Source organism: Mirounga angustirostris, unplaced genomic scaffold, assembly GCF_029215605.1.
Source record: "Mirounga angustirostris isolate CCGP_5_RB_7025 unplaced genomic scaffold, mMirAng1.0.hap1 SCAF_5, whole genome shotgun sequence".
NCBI classification, from domain to species: domain Eukaryota; kingdom Metazoa; phylum Chordata; class Mammalia; order Carnivora; family Phocidae; genus Mirounga; species Mirounga angustirostris.
This window is the reverse complement of record NW_026991713.1, coordinates 56,522,981-56,541,478: the sequence shown is the minus strand read 5'-3', so window position 1 is coordinate 56,541,478 and position 18,498 is coordinate 56,522,981. Positions and strand designations below refer to the sequence as shown.

Below are 18,498 nucleotides of genomic sequence, written 5' to 3'. Positions count from 1 at the left end.
AGACTTTCAAAAGAGCACTCTGGAGAGAGGAAGGAAGGGTTTTTCTCTAACACTGTCTAGATAACATAAAGCCGCAATTCACCTATGCAGTAGCATTAGGCTAATTACAACCGCCCAGATGGCAGGTCAAAGTTTTACCCAATTCATTGACTCCTTGCTCCCAAATTCCAAAGAAAGCATCAGTATTTTTAAAAATATACGTATCAAGATTTTATATCCCCAAGCTTTTGAAAATACAACAAAAATTATAATATAGTTTGGGTATTACAAGAATGGTTTTGATTCAGCATCTGTGTTGAGTGGCGAATAAACCCATTAGACCTAGAGATATTGCCTTGGCAAACATGAATGACAACAGAAGGTATTAGTTTAGGGAGTAGCCTCCCCAGGAAAGAGTCAGAAACTCTTTTATCACTTGAGACATTAAAAATGGGCATAAAATCTACCAAACAAATTATTTTCCCTCTGGTGTAATTCTGAGCATACATAGTGGAATAAATTTATTTTTATTTTGTCAATGTGTCCTCTTGCAGTTTATCATTAAGTACATTACAGATCAGTTTTGAACCTCACAGGAAACACGTTTTTCAGTGTCTTCCCAACAGGCCTATGTAGACAGATTAATTGTTTGGGTCAGTGTCAGCTTTGTCACTTCCCCGGGGTTGAGTCTCAAACTAACCCTCTCTTTAGGAATAAGATTGGTTTTTTGGGCGGAACTTCCTATTAAATGTATTTGTCTCTCTTCACTGAGGTCCACCCTCAGCAGCTGTGATCAGTTTGCTGTAAAGCGAGCCTTGGAAAGGTGGTAGAGTGCTTTCTGCAGGCCTCATCGCATCCGGGTGGCTCCTTGCAGTGGGGATTCTACTTTTTTTTTTTTATTTATTTTTTATTATTTATTTATTTATTTATTTATTTATTTATTTATTTATTAAAGATTTTATTTCTTTATTCATGAGAGACAGAGAGAGAGAGAGAGGCAGAGGGAGAAGCAGGCTCCCAAGGAGCAGAGAGCCCGATGCGGGACTCGATCCCAGGACCCTGGGATCATGACCTGAGCTGAAGGCAGACGCTTAACCATCTGAGCCACCCAGGCGCCCCGGGGATTCTACTTTTAGCTCTGCCACTAAATAGCTGTTGGACTGTGGGCCAGGAATTAACATCTCGAGGCCTCAGCTTTTCAACTGCAAATGAAAAAAAATGTCTACACCTTGTTTCAGAATCCTCTCTTAGAACTTTCTTTAATCTGGGGCGCCTGGGTGGCTCAGCCTGTTAGGCGTCTGCCTTCAGCTTGGGTCATGATCCCAGGGTCCTGGGATCAGGCCCCACATTGGGCTTCTTGCTCGGGGGTGAGCCTGCTTCTCCCTCTCCCTCTACCTGCTGCTCCCCCTGCTTGTGTGTGCGCACTCTCTCTCTAACAAATAAATAAATAAAATCTTAAAAAAAAAAGGGGGACTTTCTTTAATCCATTCAACCACCAGGCCTTGATCCAAGAGATACGAATGTAAGGAGCAGTGGTGCCCCCAGAGGTCTCATCTACAGCAAAGATTGGAAACTTTTCCTTAAAGGGCTGGAGAGTAAACACTTTAGATTTAGACTTTTTGAGATTCTTTCAAGAGGCAAAATTGAGAGCATGATGTAGGCATTTAAATAACCGTTTAAAACGTAACTGTTAAAAAAAGTAAAAATCATTCTTAAGGCTGGCCCAAAGACAGGTGCGTTGCCTACCCCTGGTCTAAAGGAAGAACATAAACAGATGGTGATACTCCAGTGTGCAAGCTGTAGTGACAGAAACATGAGGTAATAAATTCTCTGGAACTATTTCTGTCCTTGAACCTACCAGACGGTTCAGTTTCTGGTTGTGTGAGAGTCCGTTGCCCGATGAGGGGAACGGGGAGAGCCCTCACCCACTTACCTTTTCTTTTCATCCTCCCCCCACCCCAACCATATTCCTTTCTCTTTTTGTGTCTTTGACCTCAAACTGCCATTCTCATTTGCTTCCAGAGCTCTTTTATTGGGGACGAGAAGCGAAGGCTTGGGGCGAGGGAGGCAGGGAAGGAGGAGGCCAATGAGAATTTTAATTTCCTGAGCGCCAACCTAATTACAGAGCATATACAAATCCCTCCAAATCTTTTGAGCTGCTTTATATGCATTCATTATTTTCCTCATCTTTTTGTCACCAGCCAACCATTTAACTAGTTTACAGTCAGTTCCAGATAAATTTATGGAGATTAGAAATCACCGGCCTAAACCGAAGCCCCGGAGACATCTTACCTGTTACCACCTTGGTAGATAATGTGTTTTAATAATTTCATTCTATCAGAAACCTGGTGTCAGCGGACAGCCTGTCTTATCACAAAGGCCTGTGAACTGCCCTAAGTATGGAGTATAGACGATCAGAAAGCCTCATCTCAGATTGTTCTGGAATCTTTTATCAACCAGAGCCCATCATTTTGGGAATCATTTAAATAGGGAGAAGGAAAATATCAAGAGCCTAAAAAAATTCATTTAATTCTGTTGCATTTCCTTTTCTTTGATTAATTTCCATTTCCCCTTGGAAAAGTTACTCTTTGAAGTTGTGGATGAATTTTTCTCTTAGAATTATGAACACATACCATTCCTGACAAGTAGTGTGCTCCCTATGGCAATTTTTTATTTTTCTCACAATTAAATGCAGTTAATATTGATTTGTTGTCATTATTAGTGTTTTTTTTTTTTTTTTTTTAGTGTTTGTTGTTAATGTGACTTGAACACCAGCCATATTTTCTTTTTGGAATATGTAGTTCTAGGATAAGACTTTTTTCTAATACATTCTGACCAGGGTTGTCTATATGAAAAATCATGTGCTTGTTGATTTGATGTCTGATCAGATCAGCTCTGCCAAGGCGAATGAAAAGTGGGAGGATTGGGCTGGTAATCTGTGGCTTGAGGGATATAATATGCATATGTATGGTGAGCTCATCTCAGGCTGGTGGGCATTGCTGCAAGGAAGCCTTTTTGATTACCACTAGATGAGCTCTTATATTAAGAGGGAGAGGCAAGCTTGATAAAGGTTGACCCGTGATCAAAACCAAAACCATAGTCATAGCAAGTTTGTGTGTGTGTGATATAGAGGGCAGATGTCTGCCACTTAGTCTTTTTTTTTTTTTTTTAGGGAGAGATAGGGAGGGGGGAAAGATGGGAGGGGAAGTCCAGTGGCAGAGGGAGAGGGAGAGAGAGAATCTTAAGCACAGAGATCGTGACCTGAGCCCAAATCAAGAGTCAGATGCTTAACCAACTGAGCCACCCAGGGGCTCCAGCCACTTAGTCTTGTCTCTGGCCAGTCCCCCGTGGACTTATGTCTGGATCATAAAAGACAGAGGAGCCTTGGACTACATTTTCTGTGAGGAGAAGGCAGTACTGTGGTATTGGAATCTGGCAGCCAGTTATGAGGTGTCCCTCCACCCCCTTTTTTCAACAGTCTTTTTTTGGGGGGTGTGTCAGCTATGGGGGCTAAAATCATGATTGATTTTAGTTATTGATGGCAATCTCATTGCTTTGGACAGAGTTTTCCTTCCCCAGTGTTCCTCAGAACCAACGTGACCCAATATGTGAGGAGTTCTGTTCGATGCTTTGCAAGGAGCAATCTGCAGATGGGCTTCTGAGGAAAACTCTCCAACCTTTTGCTCAGTTGATGTTGTGTGAGGTGCTGCTTGGATCCGTGGCAGTTATCTTGTGATCAGGGGTGGCATGCCTAAGAATGAAAAGCTGACAGCCAAGAATGGCAAAGTTTAGATGGAAAGAAATTAGATGTTTGATGGTATTGTGGAAATGCTGGACCAAATCTAGAACTCTATACCTCTAGGCTTCTTGTCAAGTGAGATAAGTAAATGCTTTTTATTGCCTATACCACCATTAATTGGGTTTTCTCTTTCTTTCAGTTGCTTGAAGCCAAATAACTTTACTCCCAAAATGGGGAGGGATACTCTCATCTACTTCGCCACAAAGCTTGGAGAAGTTCCATACTTCAAGGGCTCCAGCTAAAGGGGTAGCAAGGTTCAGGGAGGGTGGTAGTATGGAGCCAGAGCATATGCAGTGCCCAGAATATACACGGGAAGTGCTGGGGGCAGCTGTGGCCGCCACGTCTGGTGATCCCATCAGAAGAGGCAGGTGTGCCCGACCGAGGCTGTGTGGGTGGTGAAGCTAAGCAGGTGGAGTGCTGTCTGGCTTACACTGGGATGCCTCAGGTAGGGCCAGTAGAGCAGAAAAGAAAAGAACAAAAGCCTTTGGTACATAGGAGCTGATTGCCTAGCTGATTTTCCTTGTTTATAAACACAGATGAGTCATCCTCTGGTATCTTAGAGAGGATAACCTGCTGCAACATATATACCAAAATGTATAATGGTTCAGACGTAGTGGGAGTTTATAATTTGTTCACATAGCAGTCCGGGGGTCAGTGGATGGTTCTCCATGTGGTGATTCAGGGACTCAAGAGACTTCCCTGCTGCCCTGTTGGAATCCATTTTTGCTCAAATAAACTTGAAAGTTTAAAAAATATGCCCTAGTTTATCTTTCAACACTACCTAACTGCCAAAGGAGAGGGAAACGGTTTTCCCTAGCTGGGCAGCTGCTTCCCAGTTACAATTTTATATCTTGAAATGGGAGATTGGATTTTGATGGGCAATCTCCGCCCCATCCAGGTCCTCCTGGAAATACTCGTTTGGGCTGGGGTTGGGGTGGGGAGCGGATACTTTGCAGAGCCCTGGAGTTCTGAACTGACTGGTGGGGTAAGCCAGTGACACTTAGGTTAACAAGGCCAGTGATTTGCCACTGACCTTCTAAATGCGAAAGTGGCATTTCTCCCCCTTCCTTGGAATTATCTGCCTATGTGAAATTACTGGATAATTTAAAAAGAACCTTTTCTTTTGCCTAACTATTTAGATTTGGAATGGCCACCTCATTGAATTTCATTTATGATTTAACATACACCATATATCAGTAGTCTAAACCATAATACATACACCTGCCAAGTCCTTTTATTTAAGAACAAAGCACTTAAAAGCATGTGGTAGTTTAAAAAAAAAAAGATTTCTGATGGCTGCATGGCTTATGACTACTTAGAAATGGAATTTTAAAATGAGCATCAGATTTATTTTTCTAGTGCCTTGTCATAAATGCATTGCTACCCATGTAATAAAGTAATTTCCCCTTGTGTGGTAAATATAGCACTAAAGAAGAATGAGCCTTGTCTGATAAAATGGCTTTTATTAATCTCCTAATGTTTTTATTTTGTTCCAGAATTATGATTAGTTTCAAGAGAGTAGCAAACAGGTTATGATCAGAGTTGAATATTATTGCTATCCAGATATCTTTGGTTAATGCCTGCTGCTTATTTCAAAAACAAAATGCTTCCATTAAGAAAAATCAACGATAATGGCCTGACTTTATTATCAAGAAATTATACCTGTTATGTAAACCTTGCTAATTATAAGTGCTTGAATTCATTTGGGTGATAGAACAGATGAAAGAGGCCCTTTATCGGGAGAAGTACTTGGCGTTTGTACCAGCCTAATAAAAACAGAAATAATAAAAAAACAATCCAAGGAAAAAAGAAATGTTAATGAGGAATGGAATGTGCCCAGAAATGAATTATACCTGAAGACAACATGGCGTGTGGGATTAACATCAAGTGCTTCATCTTGGAAACCCGTTCCCCTCAGCCTCCTTGTGCAGCCCATCCTCATCTTCCCCTCTTCACACCTTCCTTCTTACTTCCCTCATGCATGAACCTGCTCTGGCTTCTACTAACTTTTGACTCCTTGTAACTTCAGCCCAGACCTCTTGCCCATGGTCCAGTCCACCCTCTAACCATCTCCACCTGGATGTCCTATAGGAACCTGAGCTTTATGTGTCCAAACCGATTTTCTTATCTCTTGTGCTCTTCTTGAATCCTCCTAATTTGAATGTCCTAGAGTCACCCTGACTCCTCCCTCCCACCTAATTTCCAATCAACCACATCTTCTTGGTTCCAGTCAGAAATTTCTCTCAAATCTAGTTTCTACCGCTCATTCCCACTACCTTATGGTTAGTAGGAGTCATTTTAATGACCATAACCTATGTATGTGTATATATATTTTTTGCCACATTTCCCTCCCCCACCTTCTCTCTTATAGTCCATTCTTCACATCTCTGCAGAGAATCCAGCCCTGCTCTGGCTCCATAAGGGTCTGTGCATTGGGATTGCTGTGGACACGGGCATTCCCATCTATGTCTGTTGGTCTGACTCTGAGAGTAAAGCTATTTCTGGCAGCAGTGGAGGGAGACAGCAGAAGAGGAGGGGTCACTTCAATGAGGGATGTTATGAGCCTTGGTGTCTGTGTGTCAGCATCGGTGAAGAGGCCATGCCCTCAGGGTGCAGCTTGGCCGCTTGAGGGCTCAGGGTGGTGCCAGAGTGTCAGGTGAGACTGTGGTCCTAAGTGTGATGTTCTTATGCAGGACACTAGCAGTTGGGGGTTGGGGGTTGGTGGTGGTCCAGACAACTCTCTCAAGCAACTCTTTGATGGTGAACATTTGGAGGAGAAGAGAGTGAAGAGACTTCTTTCTGAGCGTGACAATACTTGGAGATTCTCAGAATGGGTGAGACTTTGAGGCTGGGAAGGTGGCCATGGTTGCACAACCCTGTGAATGTAAGTGGAGACCATAAAATGGCAAAGATGGGGCACTGTTGTTGCTGTGACTTTGCAGGCTGGTGAGGCCTCAGGGCATTTGGGTTACTCAGGGACAGAAATAAAGACAGTAAAAGACATATAAGCTGCAGAGGTTATCTTTTCTTTCCCCTATAGTTTGTCATGCCCGTAAGAGTGTAAAATTAATTCCTAAGTCATTCATCACGTAGATGGTACACGTGCTGTGTAAACATATGTGACAATCCCCCTGTTTGGCCAGTTGATCTTCAAAGACTTTGAGGCAATTAGCTCTGGTTTTATTGTAATAGAAATAATTTTTGGGATGCCTGGGTGGCTCAGTCGGTTAAGCGACTGCGTTCGGCTCAGATCATGATCTCAGGGTCCTGGGATGGAGCCCCAGTCTTGCTCCCTGCTCAGCGGGGAGCCTGCTTCTCCCTCTGCCTCTGCCTCTGCTCCTCCTCCCACTTGTTCTCTCTCTCTTTCTCCCCCTCTCAAATAAATAAATAAAAACTTAAAAAATAGAAGTAAAATATTTTTGTCTGCACTAACTGTATTACTCTGCCTTTCCAGTCATTATAGCAAAATGTAGAAATCCTTACTGTCTCAAAAATATTGCTAATTAATTTATTTCTTAAAAAATGCTTTTTATCAGAGGCAACTAGGCATATGTTGCAGGTTTTATTTCCCAAAGACGGCAGTGAAGATCTCTCTCATGGCACATGCTCTTACATTATGATTGTGACATTCTTCTCCATTAAGTGGTGGGTTCTATTTCCCCTCTTCTGGCACCCTGGTGGACCTTGTTGACTGCTTTGACACATAGAGTATGGTGGAAATAATGCTATGTGGCTTCCTAAGCCAGATCATAAAAATGCCATGTATTTCTGCTTTACTCTATTGGGACATTTGTTCTTGGCACTATAAAGAAGCTCAATTAGCCCACGTGGAGAGACTACCCCAAGTGGCACGTGTAGGTGTTCCAACCAACAGCCCAGCTGAGAGTCCAGCTGACTACTAGCATCAATCACCAAATGTGTGAGTATAAATCCTGCCAGATGATTTCACCCCTCAGCTGTTGAGCATGCCTCCTGGTTGAATACTCAACTATGAGAGAGCAAAGACAAGCCTTCCCTGCTGTGCTCTGTTCAAATCCCTGACCCACGAAGTCTGTGAACATTATCAAATGGCTGTTTTATGCCATTAAGCTTTGGAGTGTCTGGTATGCAGTAGTAGTAAAGGGGACACTATATATACCCTTTTCTGGTTTGTTGACAGCTCTGTGAGTTTAGATCACCTTATAATGTTTTATAAGTGAATCAATTTGAAGATATTTTCTTTACCCTGTATGGTTGAGGTCTTCATTTGAGAACTGTCTCTGTGAAATCCTTTAGTTCAATCATGCCTTAGTAGTCAGGAGAGAATGTCTGTGGGGTAATTTCCCCAGGAGTCTTTGCACAAAGGACCAATGAACCGGCTGAGAAAGAACTCAACCTGAACAGAAGGACTCTTGCTCAGGAACTTGGTGCCAGCACAATGGTCTAGGGTTAGAGGGCTGGATTAGCTTTGAGTACAGTTAAGTATCATCACTTGATTTGCCTTCCAGCTTAGCCACTATAGAGCCAAGCTTGAATTCTGGGGGTGGGGGGATCACAATAACAAGAGTGAGGAAAAGGAGAGGAGAAGCTTCAGTTGGTCTTGCTTGTGTTCAACGGGTTCTGTAGCCCTGGTGACAGCAGCGCTGGCCACATAAGAAGACACCCGACCCTGGCTGCTGGGCATTGAATATCTCATTGTGGACTTTGATGGTGTTGGCAGAAATCCAGCAGAAGTGAGGGGTGCATGGTGCTTGCTATGTAGAAGCTGGGAAGATTGTAAAGCACCCACTCATTCACTCATTTATTCATTCACTCACTATGTGGTAGGGACCCTTAACTGTCTATAAATTCTGTTCTTCTCTTTTTCTATAATAACAGAATTGTAGTTGGGCACATGGCTGCCAAAATACCCTACATTTATCAGCTTTCCTTGCAGTTAGGTGTTGCCATGTGGAAGAGAAGTGATGTGTGCCACTTACAGCTCTGGGACTTTAGACACCTAGGTATGCATCTCTAAGCTTTCTTTTTCCTTCCTACTGGCTAGAACCCATCAACTCAACCGCAGTATGCAGATGAAAACAACACCCTGGGTCTCTGAATGACTGTGGAGCAGAGCTACCCACTGACATGGAATGTTCACCACTAATTTTTAGGTGAAAAATAAGCTATTTTTTCAATCTTTAAATTATTATTGAATCTTTTTGTTTTAGCAGTGTAGTCTTGCCCTAAACAATACACTCATTTATCCAACAAATATTTATTAAGCTATATATCAGCTTTCATGATAGATGATGAAATAAAATGGCGAGCTTAAAATTCACTGGGGGATATAGACAAATGAAAATATAATAACAATTTGTATATGTAAGGGCTCTAGAGGAGAGCTGCATGGTGAAGTGAGAGTATATAGTCGGGGGAATTGACCTAGTTATGGAGAATAATGGAGGCCTCTCTGAGCATGCGCACACACACACACACACACACACAAGAATTGAGGTCTTCAGGAACAGTAAGAATTGAGGTCTTCAGGAAGAGTAAGAATTAATTTTGGGGTAAGAGTGGGAGGTAATTGGCAGAGACCATATTAGGCAGATGGGGAAGCATGTGCAAAGACCCTGGGGTAGCAGTTTGCATGGTATATTTGAGAATTTGAAAGGAGACTGGTGTGGGCTGACATGATGAGAAGGAGTATGGTGCAAGATTTGACTGCAGAGATAGAATGAGGTCTGGCCATCAGGGGCCTTGTAGGCCAAGATCTTGGTCTTTATCCTAAGAGCAACTAAAACTATTAAAGAAATAAAGCAGAGGGATGACATCAGAATTGTACTTTGAAAAGATTTCTTTGGTAGCTACATGAGGAGCAAGGGAGAATGCGGGGAGTCTGATTAGGAAGCTACTGTAGTATAGTCCATTTTACTTGGGAATACGTGTGCTGGACACTTTAAGATTCCCAAGAATAATTTAGGGGTGATTTTGAGTTGTGAATTCCCAAAGTTGTGGGTATGCATGAGGCAAAGAAATACTATCCTGTGTTTACAACCCTTGTTTTACCTGCAGGCTGGTAGGCCAGGGAAGCTCAGATCACAAAGACATAACTCCACTAGCTCTGTGTTGTGAACCCCGAATTAAGATACATAGTGTGACAATGGGGCAAATATTTTAGGTGCCAGGACCGTCCTTGGAAAGTCTGGATTGTACTGTATGCTGGATAAACCTCAGTCAGATTTGGTGGCTCATGTCCTTCTAGTTAAGATGGGAATAGAAACAGTGTTAGGTTATTTCATACCACCAGGATAGAGCATGAACACCTCGATGGAGTATGAAAGCTTAATGCATTGTTAAGATGCTTGATCTACATGATGCCAAGTTGCTGCTGAGTACCAAGGCAACCAATGCTCAGCAGGCTCTTTCATTTTTGCAGGATTGTCACTGGTTAGGTGGTCTAAGGACCTGTGCAGTTTAAAGTAAGGACCTTATGGGCGCCTGGGTGGCTCAGATGGTTAAGTGTCTGCCTTTGGCTCAGGTCATGATCCCAGGGTCCTGGGATCAAGTCCCACATCGGGCTCTCTGCTCCTTGGGAGCCTGCTTCTCCCTCTGCCTCTCTCTCTCTCTGTCTCTCATGAATAAAGAAATAAAATCTTAAAAAAAAAAAAATAAAGTAAGGACCTTATGCCCTCGTTTTTTGAAACTTCACCATACAAGGCAGACTCTTGAGCTGCTATTGGAAGTTTTATTTGTAGGTGGTATTGTGCAGTGTGTTCTGCGTTCTACCGTGGCTCTTATGCTCACTCTTTAATGATACTTCTCCTAAAGTGTTTTCCTTTGGGCGAGCTCATCGATGAAAAGTGTAACTATGGCAATGATTTAAATCTCAATTATAGAAGAAGGGGAATAGAAAGTTACAACTATTTTCAACTCAGTCAATTAAGCACACTTCTGAGGACCATGGGATAGTGACAAGTCCTATGATAGATGACATGAAATTATAATGTTAATGACTAGTATGGTTTATAGCTTACTTTCCCTGAAGTTATTTGTATTAGTCTCTGACTGATGTAAATAATGTGAAATAGTGTGTTTCGATTAGAGTTGTTTGCTTTTCCTTATCTCTAATCTGTAGGGATACATAAAAGTATTATTTGGTTATTATGATTTAAAAAACCATATGTCATTATAATTTATATTTTAAAAATTGTCTACTGATAATAAGACTGGTAACTCATTGTTTTTAAAGTGTTGCATTTTTTGGATTGTAAGTGACAATGTCCATCACTAAGTCCTACTAATTGTACTTTTTATCTCTTGAACCCGTCCACTTCTCTTTATTTCTATCTTCATAATTTCTTGCTTGCACCACTGAAGTAATTTCCTAACTTGTCTGTCTACTCCCCACATACCTGAAGCTAGCTCAACTTGAGGTTAAAGCACAGTTCCCTGTAAGACTGCCCTCATTTCAGATACCAGCTTCAAAGTCAGAGGTCTCCAGAGCCACTTTTGACCAAGCTTTGCTGTTTTTATTGAGGCTTCATTACATAGGCAATGATTGATTGAATCATTGGGCATCATGGTTGAACTCAATCTCTAGCCCCTGGACCAGTTCCCGTGACTGAGGGATGAGACTTCATGATTAGCCCATTGGGGATCAGGTGCCACCTCTTGGCACATGATGGAAACACCCATTAGAACCTCATGGTCTGGGGCACCTAGGTGGCTTGGTCGGTTAAGCATCTGACTATTGATTTCGACTTGAGTCACGATTTCGGGGTTCTGCGGTCGAGCCCCGCATCGGGCTCCACACTCAGCAGGGAGTCTGCCTCTCTCTCTTTCTCTCCCTCTCCCTCTGTCCTTGCCCCTGCTCGTGCTCTCTCTCTCTAAAATGAATAAATAAATCTTTAAAAAAAACCCCACATGGTCTGAAAAGCATCTACCTGAAGATGCTGTTCTCAGCACCTGCTTTAATAAATTTTCTTTGAGGTTCTCTTTCCCTCTGTTTCCTTATGTTTATGCATTTATAAAATGACACCAAGGAGAGAGAGCCTCCGTTAGGTCCTAATCTCTCTTTATCTTGTGGTTGCATCTGAATATTCTTAGCAAAGGTGAATTGCCAATGGCTCTTTTAATAAGGAAGTGTCCTCAGGCCAGGAGCCCCAGGAGCCAGGGCAGGGTTCAGGTCGGCTGGCACCTGGGAGCAGGACCCATGGAATGTGTGTTGATTGGCAAGACCCAGTAAATTTCCAGAGTAGAAATCTTGAGACTGATTTGGGAGGGGTTTCTGTATTTCTGGCGGTTAGTAGGTAAGAAATACATTTTTGTGTGCTGAAAACTAGAGCACAGAAAGATTGGTGTTTGTATGAGGGAGAGAGGAAAGGAGAGAGAGGGAGAGAGAGAATAATTGTGCCTATCCTACTTCTGACCCCTGTGCCCACAGCCTTCCTCTCTTTTTTGGCATGTCTCCCAACCCGGGGGCTTGCTTGGTGGGGGGCGGGGGGGGGGGGCGGCTCCCAAGCCAGTTTTCTGCTCTGCAAGACAGGACACAATGCTTGTTAATTTTTTTGGTCTCATATTTAATCGGCTTGGAAATTTAATAAAAAAAATGCCAGGTACACATGATTGTAAAAAAAAGTCTATTAATTAGCTACCTATAGGCTTGCCTCCTCAAGTTAGGTTTAAACCCTGAGGAGAAAATACAGCTCTGTTTTGTACCTCCAGGTATGGAAACCACCACCCGTGATGAAAGTATCCGTGAAGATACTGCTTTGGAGGGATTCAGATTGTAGAGAAGAAAAGAGGTTTTGGGAGCTCATTACTGGACCACTGAACTGGTAAGAATTATAAGGAGCTCTGTTTTCTTTTTAGTTTTATATGTGCATTGAATTCATTTTTCTGGTGTGACAAAAGTGCTTATAAAGGGCCAAGCATTCACTCTGCTAATGACACTTGACATTTCTTGTCACCTGAGAAATAAGGATGCCTAATTTCAGGAGATGTGTGTAAAGATGGTAACAATCAGCCCACCACATGGGCTCTTTGGGGAGCTAAACATTCAAAATGGACTCGGGCTCAAAAACTGAGAAACACCTTTCAAATGTGCAGTGAAGCCAATTTGTCTGCCACACTTCTCTTGATGCCCATGGCCTTTGGTTTATCCACTCCCACCAGAATTCAATCAGGGTGGCCTCTTGCTTCAGGGATGGCCAGTCCACTGCCAAGCAGCCAGGCTGTTGTATTGTCCCCTCTCTTTTTCTCCCCACCCCTCCACAACCCCCTTCTCTGTCCTCATCTGAAAATTTTGTTAAGATCTTGAATCAAGGGCGCCTGGGTGGCTCAGTTGGTTAAGCGACTGCCTTCGGCTCAGGTCATGATCCTGGAGTCCTGGGATCGAGTCCCGCATCGGGCTCCCTGCTCGGCAGGGAGTCTGCTTCTCCCTCTGACCCTCCTCCCTCTCATGCTCTCTGTATCTCATTCTCTCTGTCTCAAATAAATAAATAAAATCTTTAAAAAAAAAAAAAAAAGATCTTGAATCAATAGGCCTGGGGTGGGGCCCGAGACTCTGCATTCTAACAAGTTCCCCGGGGACGCAATGTTGTTAGTTTCAGGGTCACATTTTGTGTAGCAAGGGATAAGTCACAGAGATAAAGGGAATTAAGAGTCCAAATACATTAACTATGACGCTGCTGTGAAGGTCTGGTAATTCATGCTATGGAGGATCTCAGACAAGCTCTAGTTTTGTTTTTATTTTTGCCTTGCTTTCCCATCAGTTCCACAAGAGATATATCTTTTGAACAGAATCCTTTTTCTTGAGCTAATTTGAGGGGGATTCTGTTTCTTTCTTACAACCAGATACGCTGTGGTTGGGTCAAGAAGCAGATACATTGGTATTTAGAGAAAAGCCCACTGGTCAGGCCTGTGTGGGGTACAAATCACCAGGCACCCCTTCCCCTTGACTGTGGCCTGGCATCTGTCCCCTGCTGCCCCATCTCTCCATCAGGTGACACTCCAAGCCTGTGCATCTGGGGCAAGACCTTTTTCTGACCCTGGTAACTTGTCCATTCTTTTAGTGACAACTCCTCTAGTTAAGAGATGCAATTCTGAAACAGAAATACTTCCAATACTGTGAGCCGAAGAAGGCAGGAAATTTAGCTGTTTGATATCACAACAACAGAAAATACAGTAAATGAATCAATGATCAGAATGCTAAAGAATAAATGTATCTGCAAGGTGAATTGCACATCGGTTGTGATTTTACTATGGCCCATATAATTTCCAGAAACTAGTGTGTATTCTATTTAACACCTTCACAAAGTGGGGAGAAGCCTAGGACAAGGTGCATATTAGTACATAACTGGGCTGTTTTATTGCTTGCCCTCGAGTGGCATCCATACTTCAGCTGGGCTTAGGCAGTGAAAAATGCACTCGGTGATGTTGATGGCCATAAAGAGAATGGTTTGTGCTCAGCATTTGGCATGCGGAAGTGAAAGGAATCCAGTGTTTGGGCAGTAGTCAGTTAATCAGGGCATACTTACCGAGCACCCACTTTCGTGCAAGTCTCCATGGTAGGTGCAGTGGAGATTCAAAGCTGACCAAAAGGTTGTTCTTTCCCTTGAGGCTCTTATAATCTAAGAAAAATTGTTAAGAAATGGCCTCTTCTTCTCCTTCCATTTTCTATTAGCTGACAACTACATTGACCCTCTTCTCCTTAACTCAGTGGAATACATCTCTAATGATAAAGTTTCAGTCTCAGCCAGCTGGCCAACAGGGCAGGTATTTTTAACGGGTATGTCCAGTACTTCTCAGCTCTTATGCTGCACATGATAGTCCACTCTGCAGGCCAGCCCCGTGTCCAGCTTTCCACAATCAGAGCCACTCTTTGCTCAGATGATCATAGCCAACTCTGTGGCTCAACAACTCCTTCCATACCCCATCAACCCTTACCACCTCCCCGCGGAATTTCTGCTTTGGTCTCTGCAAGAGGACATCTGGAGAAGCTATTTCAGGGACCAAATAGCAACAAAGGACATAGTCTGGTGAATTTGAGGAGCCTTGCCACCACCAGTCAATCTCCCCACACATCTTTCTCAACCCTTTTCTTGGAGAAATGATAGCGTGTTATGTCAAATAAGCACATCAGTGTGCCAGGGCCAGGGGAGTATGCCCTGAACTGTGAGCCCCCAATTTATATGTTGAAGCCCTAATACCCCATTTGACTGTATTGGAGATAGTGCTTTTAAGGAGGTGATTCAGGTTGAATGAAGTGGTAAGGGTGGGAACTGGTGCCCTTGTAAGAAGAGGAGGAGACACCAGAGCCCTCTTTCCACCAGGTGAGGACACAGTGAGAAGGCCACCATCTACAACTTAAGAAGAGAACTCTCACTAAAATCCAGCCATGATGGCACTCTGTTCTTGGACTTCCAGCTTCCAGAATTGGGAGAAAATCAATGTCTGTTGTTTAGACCACCTGGTCAATGGTGTTTTGTTATGGCAGCCGGAGCAGACTCATACAGGGGGTGGCTCAGGGAACAAGAGGCAAGATGGGATGGGCTGGGGGAGAAAACAAGGTGGCTATGGGTGTCGTCATCGGTGCTGAGGACTGGTGAGCGGGATGGTTCCCAGTGGGATCAGCTTCATCCTTTCCTCCAAAGAGTTTAAAACCCACAGCTGGGAACCATGACTTCACTTCTTGTGGATGGTATCGAGAAAAGCTGCCGGCGACAAGATGTATATTTAATTTCAGGTGTGCTGGCAAGAGTATTATTTGACTTTAAACCACACAGAGGATGCGCATCCTATGACACAGACAGTGTCATGTAAAAATAGGCCTTTGGCCTTCGAACCACTGTCTTAGGGAAGTCAAAGTTAGATTCCTGAATATTTCTTAATTTTTGATGTTCCAATAAGCTGCACATTAAAACCACAGCTTTCCAATCTACTGATCTGATTATTAGGGTTTCTGTTTCTCAGGAGTTATCAGGAGGGAAAACAACTATATCCAAGCTACCAGGAGATGCACAGCCACTGATAATTAGAAAGAAATAAAATCGATGACTAAATGAATGTGCAGTTTACATGCAAAGGTAGCCTTTTATTCTTTCCAATTAGGATGTTATTTCTCTGTAGAGTTGGCAGATGAGGCTGTGTTATAAATAGAAGTGATATTTTGTAGGGTTCTTCTAACTGAAATGTGCATGAGGTCAAATTATAATCAAGGTAATATATATAAGTAATGAGCTGAGCCCACATTCTCAGGCATTTATCCATTTAGTGGTAATAAATGAGCAGAGATGAAAAGAGAGCTTCCAGACAAACACAGCAAAATAGTTACTTGTGTGGTTGGAGCACAGCATCTCATCTCTTTGTAATGAATGCTTGCCAGTGATAATCAACCTCATTTGTTAATTGTATTCATGATATTAATGAGCTCATTAGCATAACAGTCACATCCTGTTCTCCTGTGGTCAAAGTCTGGGGAATCACGAGTTTTGCACACCTTGTTGCTATAGATATACTTATGCATCCCAATTATGTACAAATTCAAATGCCATCTGTGTTGACTTTATACAAGGACACCTCAAAATTTGGTTGAGATCTTTTCTTCTCAGAGTAATGAGCTTCATGTTTATGACAAAGCTTCACATTTAGCTCATGTTATTAGTAAGATGATCTTTTTCTCTCCTGGAACTCAGGAGACTTAGCCATGAGCCTAGAATCCAGCAAGACTTAGCCATGAGCCTGGAATCCAGCAGCAGGAGGAGAAAGTGGCAGACTGTGGGCAAGTCCCAGCAAGAGAGGAAAGGGAAGTAAGTGAAAATCTACCCCTTATGGGGGTAGGGGGGGATGTGAGAAGAAGGAGAGGCTCCAGAGACACTGGGGTGGGGGGGGGTGGGGAGGTTGGATAAGATCTTTAAGGAGAGGGGGTTTGTTTCAGTGTAGGTATGGAACTCTGGAAGGTGACTGGATTCTTCTCTTCCCCCAGTCAAATCCTGCACCAATTTATATGGTGTGGAGGAGACCTAGAAATGTCCTTGTGCCTCCCAGCAGCCCAAGGAGGTTAGGGAAGGGAACTGAATGAGAGCTATGGGGCCTGCCTTGGGATTTGTCATGGCAAGAGGAAGGTGACCCTTTTGGGCCACATAGAGCGACCAGAGGAAGGATGGATCAGAGCTCAAGCGAGTCAGCCAGGGAGAACCACCAGGCCATTGTGGAGCTGCAAGAGGCTGATTCAGCTCAGCCCAGTCACAGGCTTCTGCAGGAAACACTAGCACCCTTCCTGATGCTGGCTGCTCCTCAAAGGTTACCAGTCCAGGAATAAGGCCAGTCTAGGCATTTTGCAGCAGGGAACACCATGAGGAACCAAAGACATCCTCCCTTCCTTGAGTGTCATTTTGGGTGAAGAGAAGAAGCAAAGACATCAAGACATCCTCCCTTCCTTGAGTGTCATTTTGGGTGAAGAGAAGAAGCAAAGACATCTGAAAGACTGAACATTTATCCCAAAGACATTGAGTCATCTAAGGACTCTTCAGATTTGGGGATTGGCCTGAGATGACAGGATTGAACTAAAATTTCTAGTTTCCTCTTTCTGCTTGCAAAGGGAGCAGGGAACTTGTAAGAGAGAGCTTAATTAATAAGAAAATAATGAAGCTTCATGTTTGGGAGGATTTATGAGGATAGGGCAAGTATATTTGCAACTCCACTACATATGAAATTGCTATCAGGAGATAACATCTTTTGGTCCTGCTACCTCTACAGGGGTTATTTATAATGACTGCTCAGTGTAACTACAGAAGGGCCAGCAGATTTGGAAATGGTTATGACAGTCCTGCCACTATGGACCAAGCTCTCAGGCACAGTCCGAACTTCCTGAGATGTGGCCTTCCTCTGATTATCCCTGTGGTGCCTCCTTACCTGGACCTTACCTTCCTGATTCTGTTTGGTACTGGAATTCCTCTATTTTCTCCTATGACCTTGACACATGCTTGGTGGAGAAGCCATACCATGTATTTCAGCTAGCTGACAGGGCCCATATGCCTGTACTGTCCTTGTTGGTGCCATCCCCATTTTACAGATGGGGCACAAGAAGGCTAGGTGACTCACCCAGGGTCATTCAGCTAGTGGAACAGCCAGGGTTTGGACTCTTGTTAAGTTCCATGGTCTCTGTGCTTAACCCTAACCCTACTGTCTTCTAGCTCATGGAAGTCTCCAGGATGTCGTGTCCAGCCAGGCCCAGCTTTGCCCACCTCCCTTTGGCTAGAAAAAAAGAGAGGACACTACCAACTTGACTCCACAGTGCAACATACATGAACGTGTTTTATTTTGAAGACAATTCCATTGGTACCTATGTCATTAACTGCTATGATGGACTTCTAAATTCAAGGGAGGCCTCTCAGACAGCAATATAACTTCTTCAGGTTGTGGTTGCCCTAATGACAGGCATGTCCCTTGTGTGATCCCCTGAATCCTTGTGGTAATGTTGTTCTCATAATGTTGAGTTGAATCCAACTTCAAATGAGACATTATTTTCCATACAACTCTCCTTGCACTCTTAGACTGAAAGTCTCAGATGAAGAGGTGTTTATTTTAGTGCCCAGACCACACCCTCCCACAGAATGGAAATCAAGTAGTGCTATACAGCAGTTCTGAAGCTCTGAGCTCAGACCCACCTGGAATCATATCCCAGTTCTACGCATGTGAGCTGTGTGTGGGCTTAGGCAAGTCCCTTAATCTCCCAGCGTATTGGCTTTTCCATC

The 18,498-nt window shown here is 43.3% G+C and overlaps 1 protein-coding gene across 1 annotated transcript in view; it reads left to right on the top strand.

Annotated features, from left to right (window-relative positions):
• The window catches only part of ATP23 (ATP23 metallopeptidase and ATP synthase assembly factor homolog), a 120,150-nt gene extending 102,007 nt beyond the window's left edge, over positions 1–18,143 (top strand). The window contains exons 8-9 of the transcript XR_006790620.3: positions 12,467–12,579; positions 17,938–18,143. The gene's annotated coding sequence lies outside the window, so the exon portion shown is untranslated. The remainder of the gene's footprint in view (positions 1–12,466; positions 12,580–17,937) is intronic.
• Positions 18,144–18,498: the final 355 nt, after the last annotated feature.